Genomic DNA, 20,505 nt, shown 5'->3' on the forward strand with positions numbered 1-20,505 from the left:
GGGACCCTCCTCGTGATCTACAGCTGTTCGGGACGCCGCAATTTCACCGCGACGGTCCCGAACAGCCCACTGAGCTAGCCAGGGGTAGTTTAGTTTCACTTTAGACGTAGCGATCAACTTTAAACGCCACATCTAAAGGGTTAATAGCACGCAGTACCGCGATCAGTGCCACGCACTATAAACCACGGGTCCCGCTCTATTAACCACGCCATGGGCCCGTGTTATAGAAAGGGAGCGGACTCAGGGCGTACAGGTATGCCCTGTGTCCTTAAGGGGTTAAGAACTCAGGGCTCATTTTGCCTTATAGGGGTACTCCGGTGGAAAACATTTTTTTTAATCAACTGGTGCCAGAAAGTTAAGCAGATTTGTGACTTCTATTAAAAAATCTTTATCCTTCCAGTACTTTTTAGCAGCTGTATGCTACAGAGGAAATTCTTTGCTTTTTGGATTTCTTTTTTGTCTTGTCCACATTGCTCTCTGCTGACACCTGATGCCCATATCAGGAACTGTCCAGAGATGGAGAAAATCCTCAAACCTATTCTACTCTGGACAGTTCCTGACATGGACAGAGGTGTCAGCAGAGAGCACGTGGACAAGACAAAGAAGAAATCCAAAAAGGAAAGAATTTCCTCTAACATACAGCTGCTAATAATTACTGGAAGTACTCTAAGGATACAGATTTTTTTAATAGAAGTAATTTACAAATCTCTTCAACTTTCTGGCCCCAGTTAATAAAAAAAGTTTTCCATCGGAGTACCCCTTTTCTCCTCACCTTCTAAAAATCATAACTTTCATATTTTCATCCACAGACGAGGATAAGGGCTTGTTTTTTGCACGACCAGTTGTCCTTTATAATGACTAGGGATAAGCGAAGTTACAGTGATTCGATTCGTCACAAACTTCTCTGCTCGGCAGTTGCTGACTTTATCCTGCATAAATTAGTTCAGCTTTTAGGTGCTCCGGAGGGCTGGAAAAGGTGGATACAGTCCTAGGAGAGAGCACCTGAAAGCTGAACTCATTTATGCAGGATAAAGTCAGCAACTGCGGAGGCGAGAAGTTAGTGATGTATCAAATCACTATAACTTCGCTCATCTCTAATAATGACATCACTCATTTTCCCATAAAATGTATGGCACAACCCAAATTTTTTTTAAAGAAAAGCGCAATTTTGCTCATTTTGGAAGGTTTCGTTTTTAGGCTGTACAATTTACGGTAAAAATTACATGTTTTCTTTATTCTGTGGGTCAATATGATTAAAATGATACCCAGGATTACATACTTTTCTATTATTGTACCACTTTTTAAAAGAAATCGCATACTTTTTAACCAAATTAGTACGTTTACAATCCCTCTATTTTGCTGACCTATAACTTTTTCATTTTTCTGTATAAGCGGTGGTATGAGGGCTAATTTTTTTTACGCCATGATCCGTACTTTTTATTGATACCACATTTGCATATATAAAACTTTTTTTAAATAAATGTTACAAAAAAGCAACAATTTTGGACTCTTTTTTGCTCACGTTGTTAACCGTACGTGATCATTAACATTATATAGATTGTATAGATAACTGCTAACCAAGCAGACCAGACAGCCGTGATGCCAGACAACAAGGGCACAGGTAGAAGTGGAGCTTGTGCAATAGGTCTAAGGCCTGGTGGTAATAGCAGAAGACAAAGCACAGTCCAGAGTGGGTTAATCAGTCAGTAGCAGAAAGCAGCTCCAGAAGATATTGCTGTACAGCAGCAGGAGATTTAACCTAGTGAGAGTTAAGCAGACACAAGGTGTAAATGCAACAAAGCTGACAACGTTCTGGTAAAAGCCAGGTAAACTGCAGGCTATATAAAGGCATAAGTTCAGTCTTGACCATCTGGTTAATGCATAGGAGGAACAGGTAAAGGCAGCGTTCGGAAAAAGGCACAGTACAGATACAGGATTGCAGATCAGAAACAACACCCTTTTGCTATGGCTTGTGCACAAATGAGCCGTCTTAAAGGGTTACTATCATTTAAAAGAAAAACTTTGTTCCAGACATGTTGAAAGTTTTGAGCACACCGGGTCTCTAGCATTTTCTAGCTACAAGCCGGGGAAGTGCACAGAGTCATGCTCAACTCTCAGCCAGGAGATTCGACTTTTTTGCTGTATAGGCTTATATAGTGAAAAGGTCAGATTTGATTGACAGCCAGGGAGTGAAAGGCATGCTGCAGCAAACTTCCTTGGCTTATAACTAGCAGTCGCAGCAGGTCTCAAGAGTGATGCCCGTTGCAATCAAAACTTTTGACACATACGGGCAACATGTCAAAAGCTTTGTAACCACTTACGGTACATAGGGTAATTCCAGCTATGAATAGATGGAGAAAATACACAGAACATGAAGGGGGTCAAGAGGAACCTGTCACATTGAAAATGCATTTCATACTGCAAGCAGCATGTTGTACAGCAGTAGAAGCAGAGCACATCGATATATAGAATTGTGGGAAAAGTTCTAGGATAACTTGTCATTTATTCATATGCTTTAAATCTCTGCTCTAATTTTGGACTAAGCAGTCCTGTGGGCAGTCCTACTCAGTTATTGACAGCTCTCCATACATGCACACTTATACACACAGATTGCTGTCAATTACTAAGTAGAACCCCCTGCTTGAATTCTTTGCACATTCCAAACTAAGAAGTCAAATGAGCGGTCCAACGTGATTGATAGCTCATTTTACATGCACACATATACATAAAGATAGCTGTCAATCACTGAGTAGGACCACTCACTTGACTACTTAGTTTGGAATGTGCAAATAATCCAAGCAGGTGGTCCTATTAAGTGATCGATAGCTCACTCTATACGCACACATATACACACAGATAGCTGTCAATCACTGAGTAGGACTGCCCACATGACTACCGGTATTTAGCACAGAAAAGCAGAGATTTACATGAATTACAAGTTATCCTAAAACTTTTCCCACAAAACTAAACATCAATCTGCTCAGCTTCCTGCAGACTGGACTGCAGTTGTGACAGGTTTCCTTTCAATGAACCGTTCCAAGAAACAATTCCTAAAACTGCTTCTATGGAAAACCTTCCTTTTTCATATAAAAAAAAATCCTTTTTTATATTCCATTTTTATTGCTGTGTGGCATCAACAATGTAGAAAATGTGTAAACTATACAAATAATGCTGTCATTTTCTGTGGAGAAAAAAGGCTCCCTGTTCCTCAGTATAAACTTGCAGGTACTGGCCGCACAGCAGTCTATGGCCAATATATTACAAACTCATCATGGAACTGTAATATAGTAGTGTACATGAACCCTAAGGTATTCAACACACAGCAGAATAATCTGCAAGAAGCCTGTAATACAGCACACTATAACAGACCCATGGACCCTCGGTTGTGCTGTGTGGATCTTCTGTAATATGTCTGATTCTCACCTAAAACCAATGCTTCTAGTGAAGAATAGGTCTGAAAAAAGTGTGTTTACGAGCATGCTACAATTCTTATACATTCATTACACAGAAAAGAGAGAAAAACCTTTTGTGGAACTCTGTACCAAACTCTAGGTATATGTAATTACTGTATAGGCCTACATTAACCATAAAAGATGTGGGTACATAAGGCTTGACATCACAATCCCTTCTTCCAATAATTGCCCAGGGTCCTGCCCTGGCAAACAGCTTACTTTGCTGGCGCAGCCAGACAGACATTTCCCCTGATTCATGTAAAACAAGGACGGCTTGAGTCCGACAGAGCAGCTATGCCAGTTTCGGACAACAGAGAGAGATCCCAAGTTGGGAACTTTCCCTGTTTTATGTCCATATTCCAGTAGTAGGATATTCTAAAGGGCACATGGACATGGGTTGTGTTTGGGATTTTTTACACTCCTATGCTGGTCTATGGAGAGTGGAAGTAAAGTGCTGTCATGTTCACCACAACTGTGGGGGTCCCAGAGGCCCGTGACCTCACCTACCTAACAAAAATAAAATGTCCAATTGACATGCCATACAAAGTAAAAGGACATGTCTTGGAATAACCCATATAGGGCTTAATTTCTGGAGTTTTAAATTCTATGCAAAAAGCATTTCAGAATACCCCAGTAACATTAGCTTTTTAGGGTGTATAAGGTAGCTGTTTTTATTGTTATTGTTTTCATTGTTATTTAGTGTCATTTTGTCCATGAAAAACACATTTAATGCATGTTGTTCTAAGGAATTATTAAAATAAAATAAAACTCAATAAAACACCTCTCACCTCAAAACACTACAAACCAAAACATAATGTATATATAGTGCATTTTTATTTGGCTACAGGCTTTATTGTAAGATCCTACTACTTTTGGCTAACTTCACTCATATGGGCACATTTGTTTCCTTATTACAGCCTTAAATGCCTGCACAACCATGGGTCTAATAATCCGAACTGACAGCATCAGAAGGATCTATGATGCAGAGAGCTTGAGTCAGTAAACCCATAGTTATGCTGGAACACTGGGCCGTATTATGGGCCCATGATGTTAGTTTGAAACTGGATTGTGGCTACTAATAGGATAAGTGGGCAGGTCCTGTGGGTGTGGGATGGCACATAACCCAGAAAAAAAGTAGAGACCAGTGGATGACAGGGAGAGTCTGTGAGGCAGCTGCAAGAGACCAGAGTCGATAAGTATAATGGGCCTAATTTACTAAGAGTGTTGGGTTTTTACTAGTGTGAAATGTTGTTTCAGACTTGTAGGATTCCTCTCTATTTACTATGGGGATTCAGAGATTTACAAGTCGGGAACATTTTCTGAAAAAAAAGGAAAAGATTAAATCCAATCAATCTGCAGTAAATAATAAAAGGTTTAATTTTACTTTCAACAATACCCCACTAAACGAAGTAATAAAAAGAGCAATAAATAAAAACTGGAAGATTTTAGAACAAGACGAAGACCTCAGAGAAGTGATCAAAAATAGACCACTGATCACATTTAGAAAAAACACTACGATAGGCGACAATATAAAGAGGTGTAAAAAACGCACCAAAAACGTCAAACACACTAGCTGGCTCACCACTTCCCTCCCCCCAGGTAACTACACCTGTGGGCAGTGTTCATACTGCCCTCAAAATTTGAAAGTTAGTTTTATCAACCTGGGAGGGAGAGAAGTGGTGGTAAAGGAAGTCATTACATGTAAAAGTACGCATGTGGTATACGGCATAACCTGCCAGTGCGGCCGATTTTATATCGGAAAAACCAAGAGACAGCTATGTACTAGATTCAGGGAACATTTGTATTCTCTAAAAACTGGAAAAGGTGTTCCCAGACTCATAAAACATATGAGAGAGGAACATCACAATGATCCCAAGGCTCTGAAATTCTTCGGGATCCAGCGGGTCCCCCTTCTACAAGATGGAGGGGACAGAGAAAATCTGTTAATACAGTTGGAGACTCGCTGGATCTTAAGAACAGGAGCACTGGGACCGGCAGGGTTAAATGACCGAGCTGAATTCGGACCATTCCTATGATATTCTATTGGTTTTAAGCACTTGAAGGTGATTTGACCCCAGGGTGAAGGTTCCTCCCCTCCCCCCTCCCCTTCCCTTCACGTACCTGGTTTTAAATCACGGCAGGTCAGTACACACACGTGGGAAGCCAGAAGAAGCTCAGTGAACGAGCGATACAATTGTTGCACACCCGCACCCTGCATCCCCCCGATAACCCCCCTGTACTGCTCTGCCGTGGATATATGAACACTTCATGAAAATAAAGAAGAATTTTTTACTGCACCTGGGTGAGTCGTCCGTCTATTCTTTTTCTCTTTGATGAATATCATATGGAACTGTTTGCCTGTCAGACGTAGACGCTCCCCGCGAGGTGTACACACTAGAGCAGTACATCATTCCGACAGTCCGGAGCAGCAAGAATTAGCGAGTAGGCAGTGCCTGGTGTAAATCTCCTTGTATGCCACAAACCCATAGTTATGCTGGAACACTGGGCCGTATTATGGGCCCATGATGTTAGTTTGAAACTGGATTGTGGCTACTAATAGGATAAGTGGGCAGGTCCTGTGGGTGTGGGATGGCACATAACCCAGAAAAAAGTAGAGACCAGTGGATGACAGGGAGAGTCTGTGAGGCAGCTGCAAGAGACCAGAGTCGATAAGTATAATGGGCCTAATTTACTAAGAGTGTTGGGTTTTTACTAGTGGGAAATGTTGTTTCAGACTTGTAGGATTCCTCTCTATTTACTATGGGGATTCAGAGATTTACAAGTCGGGAACATTTTCTGACCAGCATCTTCTAGGTGCAAATTTCCAGCCATTTATTCACAGGATTTTCTGTGAATTCATTAGTAAATAGGTTGGTTTGTGAAACCACACCCTGTGACTGCCCACGCCCCCTTTTCGCCAGACCATAACCCTTTTTCGGCTTTTCACAATGCAATGTCAGGTTGGTTGGATTTTCCTGGTGCATACTGTCTGAGACATGTATCAGACACTATGCGCCAAAATAGCTTGGAAAAAAACAGACAAAAACTTGTGGGTTTTAGCTTAGTAAAGGAGGGCAACTCTGTTTGTTATTTTTATACAACTTTCAACCCCCTGAGCTATTACCTGTACAACTCTTTAAGGTAAATACTGATGCGAAGAGAGTAAACTATTTAGTAAAGGATTTCGTTTTTTTTCCAACCTGATAAAAACATAGGGGGAAATTTATCAAAACTTGTGCAAAGGAAAAGTTACCCAGTTGCCCATAGCAACCAATCAGATTGCTTCTTTCAATTTGCTGAGGCCTTGTTAAAAATGAAAGAAGCGATCTGATTGGTTGCTATGGGCAACTGGGCAACTTTTCTTCAGGACAGGTTTTGATGAATCTCCCCCATAATGTTTCCATTTGTCCAAACCAAACTTTTGTCATAGTAACGCCTAGAACACTGATCCTTTCCTTTACATATAAATCTTTTTTAAAGTTTGTTTGTTTGTTACTTTCTTGTCTCAAGAATCGTAAGGTGTTAATCTTAAATGAAGAAATTAGTAGCCATTTAAAAACTAGAAGGGATTTATAAAACACAAGGGCTTTCATGCTAAGCCTACTATTCCCTGGACATATTCTGAATAGCAATCCGAGTAGCCAACATTGGTTTTCAGGCCTGCGTGGTAAAACAGAGCCACTCGAGCACACACAATTCAGAAGGTTTGCCTGCAATAAAGGCAGAAATTGGATACTTGGTAAGATTAATTACCTAGATAGGGTCTTATAATGCAAGTCAAATGGGAAAGTAATTAAAGTGCACCTTCCATGAAAAATATTCATTACTGCCATATCAGGTGACAGATAAATCAAAAGGCATTTAAAAAGCTATAGGTTAACCGGCAGAGGGGCTTTTCCTTTTCTAGACCTCCAAAGCAAGTAGTGATATTGAATTCACTTTAACCAGGCTCACATTATGTTGTGAACGAGACAAAGGCAGAGATTGTAATGGAAGCTGCAAAAAAGAGATACCACAACAATAAGACTGTGTCTGAAAACAAAAAGAAAAAAAAAGTTGAGATAAAGGAGAATCAGTCGACTGTCAGCTTTCAGATTTTTTTTTCCAATTCTGTTATTTTACCTTTGCAGAGGACTGCAGCAATAAAAAGGATGGGAGTGATGAATTAATACGTTTAGTGGTCCCATGGGTGTGATTGCTGCAGATGAAAGCTACTATACGCTTTAGCAATCAAGTACAGTTGTATATTAAAGAAAATCGAATAAGGCAAGAAGTTTCTCACATCAGTAGAACCAAATAGACTCTTTGAATCAGCCCTTATTATAGTGCTGCCGATAGAGTTATTTACATAATTCAGTAATTATAGGAGACAGCTTTTTATGTGCCAATAATTATTTTACCCAAGGGAATGCAAATCATAATTAATAACACTTTTTACCATTCAACTTTAATTGTAAAACACCAGATATGATTAGAAGAAGTTCAAAAGACCAAGATTAGGGCAAAAGTGCTAAAGGCACTTCTACCATATTCTGTACTTAACCTTTAAGGACCTTTCTATTTTGGGTTTTTAGGACGAAGCAATTTTAAACGCTTTTTTCCATCCTTGAATTTCAAGAAACTTTTTTTTTTTTTTTTTTTTTTACTTTTCCATCGATGCACAGCAGGCATAGCATTAGCTTTCATAAAAACTTTTTTGAGTAAGAAAAACATTTTCATATTTTTCCAGTCAAAGTAGTCAAATGAGGGCTTGATTTTGTAGGATTAATTTTTTTATTATTAACAATTTAAGTTAAATATAATTTGCTGACTAATTTGCAGGATATGTTCACATGTACTGTTTAAACTGCAGGTTTTATGCTGTGGAGCCAATGCTGCAGATTTTATACTTAATTTAAAAGGCCACTGTCAGAATTTTTATCTCCTTTTTATAGAGATAACAGCTATAAAAAAAAAAGGCCACTAGGGGTCCCCAGAACATTCAGAACATAATCCTGTACGGCTCCAGCATCATTGTTGTCCCAGCTGAAGCACAGGCTAGGACAAAGTCCAGGAAGTGAGAGCTGAACTAGCACTTCTCTGTGCTCACTCTTTTCTATCAGAATCTTGTGTGAAAGGAGGGGTTACAGAGCAGCCGTGAGTGATTGGATGAAGAGACTTAGCACAGAAGACTTAGGGAGGATTGTGGATTCCCCAACTAGGGATTTTAAAAGGCGATATTATATAAAAAGCTTACATATTTTTGATTGTCTTGTAAAATCCACAACTGCAGATTTTACTACTGCGGACCCGCAACTTGAAATGATGCATTGCATTGTACTATTAGTTTACTGATATCCAATTACAACATTGCCCAACTGCCAGAAAAACTTAGTACCACCCCTTTCCCCAGTATTGCAGTCACCATTGTCCTTGGCTTCATATTTTCCCAGTAGTCTTTGTGTTAAAGAGGACCCATGGCCTCTTCTAACTTACCTATTTTAGTTAATCCTTGTATTCCACATGAAACAATTATGGGTCAACTTTTCTTATAGTTCAGTGTCCCTGCACTGTCAGAGACCAATCAAAGCAGACAGTATCAGAGTTTCTACGGACTCACTTCTAACTGGTAACACCCAGTTGGCCATTTCATCATACATTTCTAGTAATAACAACAAAGGAAAGCCGCAATGCAGAGCTATAGCATAAGATGTTTCAGAATTGTAATTTCATGGGGCATACAGTACATGCATTTACTAAACGAAGTAGGAAGTAAACAGCCCGGCCGACCGATTAGCTGTTGCGGAACTCCGGGGGAACATATGGAGGTAAGTGAAAGTTTGTTTTGTCTTTTTTTGCAGCCCGGGCAGGATGGAATAGAAAGAGTCTGCGCCGGACATCTCCTTTAAGGACTCAGGCCGACATTTATCAATGAGTTTACACCTTTTTTCTCTGTACAAAAGGCGCTATTTTGGCGCACTGTGTGTTATTTTGCGCCTTTTGGTGGTAGAATATTTTAGTCATTCCAGATGTTTTGGAGTAGCAGTACACGCTTTTCAATTCAGCGTATGCCGTGGACTGAAATTTATGAACTGTGCCTTTTTGTAAAAAGGCGCAAAGCCACTGAAAAGTGTCTAAAACTACACCATCCCAGACCTGGCGTAGCTTTTTGGTGTATGTGAAGAGAGAAATTTCAGAAAATGTTTACCTGCACAAAATTTATCGAATGCTCTGTGAACATTTAATACATTTGGTGATCCTACACATTATCAGCACACAAAAAAAAGTGTGTAAAAAAATGCTTCACTTACACCTACAATGATAAATGTGGGCCTCAGTTCTTTTTTGCAATTCTGACCACTGTCACTTTATGCATTAATAACTCTGAGATGCTTTTACCTTTTATACTGATTCCAAGATAGTTTTTTCGTGACATATATTCCACTTTAACCCCTTAAGGACTCAGCCCATTTGGACCTTAAGGACTCAGACAATCTTATTTTTACGCTTTCGATTTTTCCTCTTCCCCTTCAAAAAATCATAACTCTTTTATATTTTCATTCACAGACTAGTATGAGGGCTTGTTTTTTGCGCGACCAATTGTCCGTTGTAATGCCGTCACTCACTTTACCATAAAATGTATGGCACAACCAAAAAAATACTATTTGTGTGGGGAAATTAAAAGAAAACCGCAATTTTGCAAATTTTGGAAGGTTTTCCAGCCGTACAATTTATGGTTTTAAAAATGACATGTGTTCTTTATTCTCTGGGTCAATACGATTAAAATGATACCCATGATTATATACTTTTCTATTACTGTTGCGCTTAAAAAAACAATCGCAAACTTTTTAACCAAATTAGTACGTTTAAAATCCCCCTATTTTGAAGACCTATAACTTTTTCATTTTTCCATATAAGCGGTGGTATGAGGGCTCATTTTTTGCGCCGTGATCTGTACTTTTTATTAATACCATATTTGCTTACACAAAACTTTTATTAAATTTTTTATTAATTTTTTGGGGAATAAAATGTTATAAAAAAGTAGCTATTTTGTACTTTTTTTTTTTTTTTTTTTTTACGTTCACGCCGTTCACCGTACGGGATCATTTACATTTTATTTTAATAGTATGGATTTTTACACACGCGGAGATACCAAATATGTATATAAAATAATTTTTTTTTACACTTTTTGGGGGTAAAATAGGGAAAATGGGACAATTTACATTTTTATTGGGGGAGGGTGTTTTTCAAATTTTATTTACTTTATTTTTTAACTTTTTTAACTTTTATTTTTACACTCTTATAGTCCCCCATAGGGGACTATTTATAGCAACCATTCGATTTCTAATCCTGTTCAGTGCTATGTATAGGACATAGCACTGATCAGGGTTATCGGTCATCTTCTGCTCTGGTATGCGGGAAGGCGGATCAGAGCAGAAGACTCCCGGAAGACAGCGGAGGCAGGTGAGGGGACCTCCGTCTGCCGTGCAGGATGATCGGATCGCCGCGGCAGCGCTGCGGGCGATCCAATCATCCTGTTAAGTGACCGCGATGCTGCAGATGCCGTGATCTGTATTGATCACGGCATCTGAGGGGTTAATGGCAGACATCCGTGGGATCGCGGGTGTCCGCCATTACCGGCAGGTCCCTGGCTGCGATCCACAGCCGGGACCTGCCGCTCCGATGCCCGTGGTTATGCTCAGGACGTAAATGTATGTCCTGGTGCGTTAAGTACCACATCACCAGGACGTACATTTACGTCCTGCGTCATTAAGGGGTTAACATAGTGGTACATTTTTGTCGTTACTTGCATCGTTCTTGGTGAAAAATCCTAAATTTCCTGAAAATTTGGCATTTTTCGAACTTTGAAACTTTCTGCTTGTAAGGAAAATGTACATTCCAAATAAATTATATATTCTTTCACAAATACAATATGTCTACTTTATGTTGGCATTGTAAAGTTGACATGTTTTTACTTTTTCAAGACATTAGAGGGCTTCAAATTATAGCAACAATTTTCAAAATTTTCATGAAAAATTCTAAATCAGAATTTTTCAGGGACCAGTTAAGTTTGAAGAGGATTTGAGGGGCATTTCTGTAAGAAATACCCCATAAATGACACCATTATAGGAACTGCACCCCTCAAAGTATTCAAAATAACATTCAGAAAGTTTGTTAACCCTTTAGGTGTTAGCAGCAAAGTAAAGGAGAAAATTCAAAATCTTCATTTTTTACCCTCGCATGTTCTTGTAGAGCCCTTTTTGGAATTTTTACTAGAGGTAAAAGGAAAGAAATCTCCCCAAAATTTGAAACCCAATTTCTCTCGAGTAAGGAAATACCTCATATGTAGATGTAAAGTGCGGGTGCAGTAGAGGGCTCAGAAGGGAAGGAGCGACAACGGGATTTTGAAGAGTGAATTTTACGGAAATGGCTTTTGGGGGACATGTCGCAGGGGGAAGCCCCTATGGTGCCAGAACAGCAAAAAAAAAACAAAAAAACAAAAAAAACACCCATGGCATACTATTTTGAAAACTACACCCCTCAAGGAATGTAGCAAGTGGTACAGTGAGCCTTGACACCCCCCACAAGTGTTTGACGACTTTTCATTAAAGTCGGATGTGTAAATGACATTTTTTTTTCCCTCACTAAAATGCTGTTTTTTCCCCAAATTAAATTTTTTTACAAGGTGTGATAGGAGAAAATGCCCCCAAAATTTGTAACCCCATCACTTCTGATTATGGAAATACTAGTGTGTGGACGTCAAGTGCTCTGCCAGTGCACTATGATGCTCAGAAGGAAAGGAGTCACATTTGGCATTTGGAAAGCAAATTTAGCTGAAATGGTTTTTGGGGGGCATGTCGCATTTAGGAAGCCCCTATGGTGCCAGAACAGCAGAAAAGGAAAAAAAAAAAAAACACATGGCATACTATTTTGGAAACTACACCCCTCAAGGAACGTAACAAGGGGTACAGTGAGCCTTAACACCCCATAGGTGTTTGATGACTTTTCGTTAAAGTCGGATGTGTAAATGATAATTTTTTTCCCTAAAATGCTGGTTTTTCCCCAAATTTTAATTTTTTACATGGGGTAATAGGAGAAAATGCCCCCCAAAATTTTAACACTATTTCTTCTGAATATGGAAATACCCCATATATGAATGTAAAGTGCTCTGCAGGCAAACTACAATGCTCAGAAGAGGATTGCCATTGAGCTTTTGAAGAGAGAACTTGTTTGGAATGGAAGTCGGGGGCCATGTGCATTTACAAAGCCCCCGTGGTGCCAGAACAGTGGACTCCCCCCCCCCCCCCACGTGACCCCATTTTGAAAACTACACCCCTCACATAATTTAATAAGGGGTGCAGTGAGCATTTACACCCCACTGGCGTTTGACAGATCTTTGCAACAGTGGGCTGTGCAAATGAAAAAATAAATTTTTAATTTTCACGGACCACTGTTTCAAAAATCTGTCAGATGCTTGTGGGGTGTAAATGGTGCACCCTTTATTACATTACGTGAGGGGTGTTGTTTCCATTGTTATGGCACCATGGGGGCTTTGTAAACACAAGTAACCTTTAATTGCAGACAAATTTTCTCTCCAAAAGCCCAATGGCATTATTTCTCTTCTGAGCATTGTAGTTCGCCCACAGAGCACTTTACATCCACATATGAATATGTTCTTATTGGGGTTACAAATTTTGTGAGGCTTTTTTACTATTTTCCCTTGTGAAAATGAAAAATGTAGGGTAATACCAGCATTTTTGCGAAAAAAATTTGTGTTTCATATTCACATCCAACTTTAACATAAATTTGGCAAACACATGTGGGGTGTTAAGGCTCATCATACCCCTTGTTACCTTCCGTGAGGGGTGAAGTTTCCATAATGGGGTAACAGGTGGGTATTTCTTTTCTTGCATTTATGTCAGAACCGCTGTAAAATCAGCCACCCTTGTGCAAATCACAAATTTTGGCCTCAAATGTACATAGTGCGCTCTCACTTCTGAGCCTTGTGAGTCCGCAGAGAATTTTAAGTCCACATATGGGGTATTTCCGTACTCACGAGAAATTGTGTTACAAATTTTGGGGGTCTTTTTTTTCCTTTTACCTCTTGTGAAAATGAAAAGTATGGGGCAACATCAGCATGTTAGTGTAAAAAATTAAAATTTTTTTGCACTAACAGGCTGGTGTAGACCCCAACTTTACCTTTTCATAAGGGGTAAAAGGAGAAAAAGACACCTAAAATTTGTAACGCGATTGCTCCCGAGTACGGAAATACCCCATATGTGGCCCTAAACAGGGCTCCGAAGTGAGAGAGCACCATGCGCATTTGAGGCCTAAATTAGGCATCTGCCTAGGGGTGGACTTGGATGCAAGTGTTACAATTGCCTCTGCTACAAAAAAAATTCTACACCAGTGATTTCCAAATAGGGTGCTTCCAGCTGTTGCTAAACAGTCAGTGGCTGTCCGGAAATGCTGGGAGTTGCTGTTTTACAACAGCTGGAAGCTGAGTTTTGGAAATCCTGCCATACGAGACGTTTTTCATTTTTACTGGGGGGGGGGGGCAGTGCATGTGTGTGTATATGTAGTGTTTTACTCTTTATTTTGTGTAGTGTAGTGTTTTTAGAGTACATTCACACAGGCAGGGGTTTACGGTGAGTTTCTCACTAGGAGTTTGAGCTGCGGCGGAAAATTTGCCGCAGCTCAAACTTTAAGCAGGAAACTCACTGTATACCCGATCGTGAGATTGTACCCTGTACATTCACATGGGGGGTGGCAAACCTCCAGCTGTCGCAAAACTACAACTCCCAGCATGTACTGATAGACTGTGCATGCTGGGAGTTGTAGTTTTGCAACAGCTGGAGGCACACTGGCTGGAAAACCTTGAGTTAGGTTCTGTTACCTAACTCAGTATTTTCCAACCAATGTGCCTCCAGGAATTGCAAAACTACAACTCCCAGCATGTACTGATCGCCAAAGGGCCTGCTGGGAGATGTAGTTATGCAACAGCTGGAGGCACGCAACTACAACTCCCAGCATGCCAAGACAGCCGTTTGATGTTCGTGCATGCTGGGAGTTGTAGTTTTGCACGATTTAGAGGGCCATGGTTTAGAGACCACCGCACAGTGCTCTCCAAACTGTAGCCCTCCAAATCTGGCAAAACTACAAATCCCAGCATGCCCAAACAGCAAACAGCTGTCTGGGCATTTTAGTTTTGCAACATCTGGAGGGCTACAGTTTAGAGACCACTGTATAGTGGTCTCCAAACTGGCCCTCCAGATGTTGCTAGGCAACATCGCCGCAGCTCATCGCTGCCGCCGCACCAGGGATCTCCGGTCGCCGATGGTAAGGGACCTCCGCCGGCGCCGGTTGCAGTACAGTTCCCTCGCTCTGCCCGGACTACCGTGAGTGGGCAGAGCGGGGAAACCAAACTTTAACCCCCCCCCCGGCCCCTGATCTACTATTGGTCGGTTGCTTCTGACAGACCAATAGCAGGGATAGGGAGGAGTGGCACCCCTGCCATCTCACTACTATCCCTTCAGGGGGATAATACTTAGTAAAACTTTACTGGTTCTCCTTGTCTGGTTAACGATCATTGCAGGCTGAGCCTTGTATCAACACTTTAAGCAGTGGCTTATCCAGGAGCAGTCTGCAAAGATCTGTAAAACCTTAGTGTGAGTTGTGTCCACTAGCGCTGGTGATAACAGGCTGCACATGACTTGCCGCTGGCAACTGCAGGACCTGCCTGCAATGAACAATTAATGCAGCAATAGCCGTGAGCCTCTAGCATTGCATGTAAAAGTGGTCTTAAAAGGTCCTTAATTGATATAATCTCATAGAAAAAAGCCGACAGGAGACTCTTTGGAGCAGAAAGTCTCCTGTTCCCTAACTACTCCTTAGACCTCTCCAGCCCCTAAAAATAAATTCAGAGCTTTATAAAGCTCTGTATCTTACCTTTTTTCTTGCTCACATTTCCCAGCAGGAGAAAGTGGGTGTTCCCCAGCAGGCATGACATCACTGAAGCCTGCTGGGGGACCACTTCTGGCCTCACATGGTTTCAGTGCTGTAATGAATAGAAGTCCTCAGGCTCTGTGCATTTTTCAGTCTGTGCAGTATTCAGGGAGGCTCTCCTGCAGCTTTCAGTTTGTGCAGCGTTCTGTGAGAATCTGTGGAGCTTTCACTTTCTGTGCAGCTGTCAATCAAGCTCAGTGAAGAGAAGCACTTCCTGATTTTGGACTCCTGCCAGGGTGGGAGGAGACCAAACTCACTGACTTAATTGTGGCAGGGAACAGAACAGAGCCACCCAGTGGCTGTTTTTTCTATAACATTTTAAACATATTTATGTTGATATTTTAAAAGCAAGTAAATGGGAAAATGTCTGCTAGTTTTATTTTGTGACAGGTACTCTTTAAAAGTTCCTGTCATCAAACCATATTTTCTAAACTAACTCACATTATATTCCCTAACTACTCCTAACACCCCTCCTGCCCTTTTTCCAAGCTTTAAAAAGCTGTGTATCATACCTTTCTCCTTGCTCACATTGTCTGAGCTACTGGTAGGAGAAAGTATGCGTTCCCCAGCAGGTGCGGCATCACTGAAGCCTGTGAGAGCTGTGCCCTGCCATGCTTTACAGGCACTTCCTGGGTTTGGACTTCTGCAAGTTGTCACTTGCTGCAGGGAACTGAAAAGAGACACCTAGTGGCCGTTTTTCCATTCACATTAAAAACATGTAAAGGTTGAGAATTTTAACAGCAAGTAAATAGCAATATATATATTATGCCTTACAATATATTAAAAGTTTAGTTTGGTGACAGATACTCTTTAACATGAAACTAGTGCAGTAACAGCACTCTATTAATGCATGGCAGGTCCCAGCTGTCATTAACCCAATAGATGCCACGATTTGAACATCCATTTTGTCTACAGAACACAGTGTCTATAGGGTCAAATGGGCACTGTTATGGGGTTAAATGGGCACTGTCATGAAAAATATATATATTTTTTTTGATATCTCAATTATTGATTTGTTAGGATCTGAACACTCAGACCCAGGCCAATCATGAAAACTATTGAGGCAAAGTGTGCAGTTAGCCAGTAAATAACCCCCCACCCAGTCTGTGCCACACAACCTAGACAGACTCATAATGTAACTCTATGGGGCTGCACACTTGCATCCCTGCTAGTACTAGTCATTGACCCTAACTGATGAAAACTTTTAACATGTCCAAAAGACGCGTTTCAGGTTGACCGCTTTATGAATTTAAAAGAAACAAATTGTGGCCCCGATTTATCAAAGAATGTCTACGGTAGAGCAATTTTCCCACGTTTATTTGGGTGGTGGGTTTGACTAGCGTGCATCTTATTTATCAAGAAGGTGCAGCAGGATGATGGATTTTGCGCAGCTCTGCTGTGGTGGGAAAAGATCTACCACATACACTTTTTCTAGACGCTTGTGAGGGAGTGAAGTAGACACTTTTCCGTGTCATGAATTTGGCAGGTTAGGTGTTTTTACTTTCACAGAGCTGCCGGGGCATTTTTACTTGCATTTTAGACGCTAAATTCAAATTTGATTGCGGTGTCTAAGGGGTAAAAGCCGGGCATCACCGTGATCGGTGATGTATGGCATTAGAGATGGGTCCTGGTGGCAGATAGCTGTTGTCCACAAGAGGTTAAAGGTTGAATTGCGGAAGGTAGAAGTGATTCTCATGCCGAAAAGCGTTGCGCGTGAAAAAGTACCTTTGCACACAAAATAGTGACTTCTAACAAAATTCGCAAATGTTAAATACGTGACCACTGCATGGTCAAAAAGAAAAAGTTCTACGGATAGGCAAAAAGAGTGAAACTGTCTATATCAAAAGACGCATAAAAGTCGCTAAATATGCTGCTTGTGCCTGAACTGCGCCAAAACATAGACAAAAAAAATGCTCTAAAAGCAATGATAAATCTCCCAGTGAGCTTTCAAAAAATTTGGTGTAAATATTCTCACATTCACCACTATATACATGTGCCCACAATACTTAAAGCCAAAAAAAGACTGCACAAACAGCTGCCAATTTCTTTTGTTGCAAAACATGTAAGGTTTGTCTTTCAAAATACTTTTATGGTGTGCTCATAAAAAAGTTACATTATAAATGTTACTTATGTTAAGCTCCAGCATGTATTATATTTAACACATAGCCTGAAGTTAAACGTTTGAATTTCTGCTGGTTGCTACTAGAGTCTGTCAACACTCTTTGTCAATATATTTATTCTAGTGCTCACTGCTATTCAAAAGATTTATATAACTGTGTATAGCTTCCACTAGACAGGATTCAATGCACCAGAGGTAGATCTGTAGAGTTAGGCTAGGTTGGTTAAATTGGTTAGTACATTTTTGGTGCTCTCCGCTGGGGAGGTTAAAGGTTGAATTGCGGAAGGTAGAAGTACATTTTCGGTGCTCTCCGCTGGGGAGAGCGCCCATATAGCAATGTTTTCACAAACAGGGAGCCTTCAATTGTTGCAAAACTACAACTCCCAGCATGCCCAGACAGCCTTGGCTGTCTGGACATGCTGGAAGTTGTAGTTTAGCAATAGCTGGAGTCTCCCTGTCTGGGAGGACACTGCCAGAAGGGTCTGTTCACATAATACAAAATGGACAATGTGAACAGACCCTCACACCCTTACCAGCCTGGCTCCCGTCTGAAGCTCCACCCCTAATGATATCACCACTAGGGGCAGGGCTACACGGACCCAGCCGGGACTGGAGGGAAGTAAGCGGACTTCTGTATACACTATATAGATAGCGGTTTATAGTGTATACCGCCCAAAGGGTTAACCTACACTATCCAGCAGTGTGAGTTAACTCTTTCCTTGCTGGGCTGGAGCATAGTGCACAGCTCAGCAAGGGATTAAGTGAGCCAGCAATGTGTATACTGTATACACATTGCAGGCTCACTAAGTTCTTGCTGGGCAGTAGATATAGAACATATATCTACTGCTCAGAATAAGCTGTTCTCCCGACTCTGTCAGGAGTGACACTTGCTGTGATCTGTCACTTACTGCAGGTACTACTACTCCCAACATGCAGCACACTCTGCTCCATGCTGGGAGCTGCAGTACCTGCATTAATAGACAGATCGCAGCGAGTGTCACTCGTGACACCCGCTGTGATCCTCCTGTATAATGTATAGATGCTGTCGGCCGCTCTTCTATGTTCCCCTGCGCTGACATTATATATCTATTCATATTTCCCACAGAGAGTTGTGATTGGCTGGAACCATCTGGCCAATCCCAGCTCTCTGGGGGAAATATGAATAGGTGTATATATACACACCTATACATTATACTGGAGGATCACAGCGGGTGATCGCAAGCAGTACAGTCTGTCAATTAGTACAATGTGTTCCATGCTGGGAGTAGTAGTAAGACGCACTAGTCCCAGTTTAAAAATGTATACAAATTTTGTTATAAAAAAAGATACATTTTGTTAAATACAATTTTTTCCATCACTACTGTATCTTTTTTATTATTTTTTTTTTTTCGTTAATGGTACCCTACAAAATTTTTATTAAAAAAGGTATCTCCATCACTTTTTTGGATTGCTCAAGTCCAAAAAAAGAATAAAAACTGCCTGCAAAAGTGCCAAAGTTAAAACCCACATGGCATTTTTCTTGGCATTTTTTCCCTCCCATAGACTTCTATGGGGGGAAAACAACAAGATTTTCCCGAAAAAACGCTAAAGTCTAAACAACAGGTTGTTTTTGAAAAACTGCCAAGGAGCCCAAAATAGCAGAAAAACGCCAAAAGGTTAAAAAAAAATAATAATTAAAAAAATAAAAAGAACACCAAACTGAAAAACTTCAAGTGGATATGGCATGTTGCAGTTACCTATTGTTACCTATTGACTTGCAGCTAACTTCTGGCCGCAGCGTTTTTGCCAAAAAAATTAAAAACTAGTGGAGACCTAGCCTTACTAAGCAGCCGAAGGGTGTGGTAGCACACACAACAATTTGTCAGCTACCAGTTCAAAATTAATCCAGCATGACTTTGAAGAAGCAGATACTCTAATACTGTTGATGGGTTGCTAGACTGCAGAACCAGGCTTCACACTCTGCAGTTGCCCAGTACTCATACCCCCAGGACTCATGGCAGAGAAGAATAGTGGGACCAATCAGCAGTCATACAAAAAATATCAGAGGCAAGAACAAATGACATTTACAGTTATATATGTCAATGGCTGATAGGACTGGTAGTTTTGCAGGGAGTAGTTGCATTGCAGTATGACTCATATAAAGTGCAAACATCAAACACTCAACAGACCAACACAAACTAATGGAAATAACTAACACAGAATCTTAAAACTCAGTACTGTAATACAGTAAAAAAAAAAAGAAAAAAAAAAAGGGAAATGCTAAAATCCCATATAGACATACTGGACAGACCCAGTACGTAGCAGCAGAGAACTATCAAAACCCAATAAAAAAATTTGCTAGTAGGTGGACTCTAATATATTAACCCCTTAAGGACTGAGCGATTTCACATTTTTGTATTTTCGTTTTTTCCCTCCTTGCCTTTAAAAAATCATAACCCTTTCAATTTTGCACCTAAAAATCTGTATTATGGCTTATTTTTTGCGCCACCAATTCTACTTTACAGTGACATTAGTCATTTTACCGAAAAATCCACGGCGAAACAAAAAAAAAATCATTTTGCGACAAACTTGAAGAAAATGCCATTTGGTAACTTTTTTGGGCTTCCGTTTCTACGCAGTACATTTTTCGGTAAAAATGACACCTTATCTTTATTCTGTAGGTCCATATGGTTAAAATGATCCCCTACTTGTGTAGGTTTGATTTTGTCGTACTTCAGAAAAAAAATCATAAATACATGCAGGAAAATGTATACGTTAAAAATGGTCATCTTCTGACCCCTATAACTTTATTTTTCTGTGTTCAGGGCGCTATGAAGCTAATTTTTTGCGCTGTGATCTGAAGTTTTTAGCGGTACCATTTTTGTTCTGATCAGACTTTTTGATCACTTTTTATTCACTTTTTTGTGGTATAAAAAGTGATCAGAAATGCGCTATTTTGGACTTTGGAAT

At 40.5% G+C, this 20,505-nt stretch overlaps 1 protein-coding gene across 4 annotated transcripts in view; it reads right to left on the minus strand.

The window, feature by feature from the left end:
• The window catches only part of EPHA7 (EPH receptor A7), a 214,161-nt gene that overhangs the window by 91,292 nt on the left and 102,364 nt on the right, over positions 1 to 20,505 (minus strand). The gene's annotated exons all lie outside the window — the stretch shown is intronic.

The sequence above is a fragment of the Hyla sarda genome, chromosome 3 (assembly GCF_029499605.1).
Source record: "Hyla sarda isolate aHylSar1 chromosome 3, aHylSar1.hap1, whole genome shotgun sequence".
Taxonomy (NCBI): domain Eukaryota; kingdom Metazoa; phylum Chordata; class Amphibia; order Anura; family Hylidae; genus Hyla; species Hyla sarda.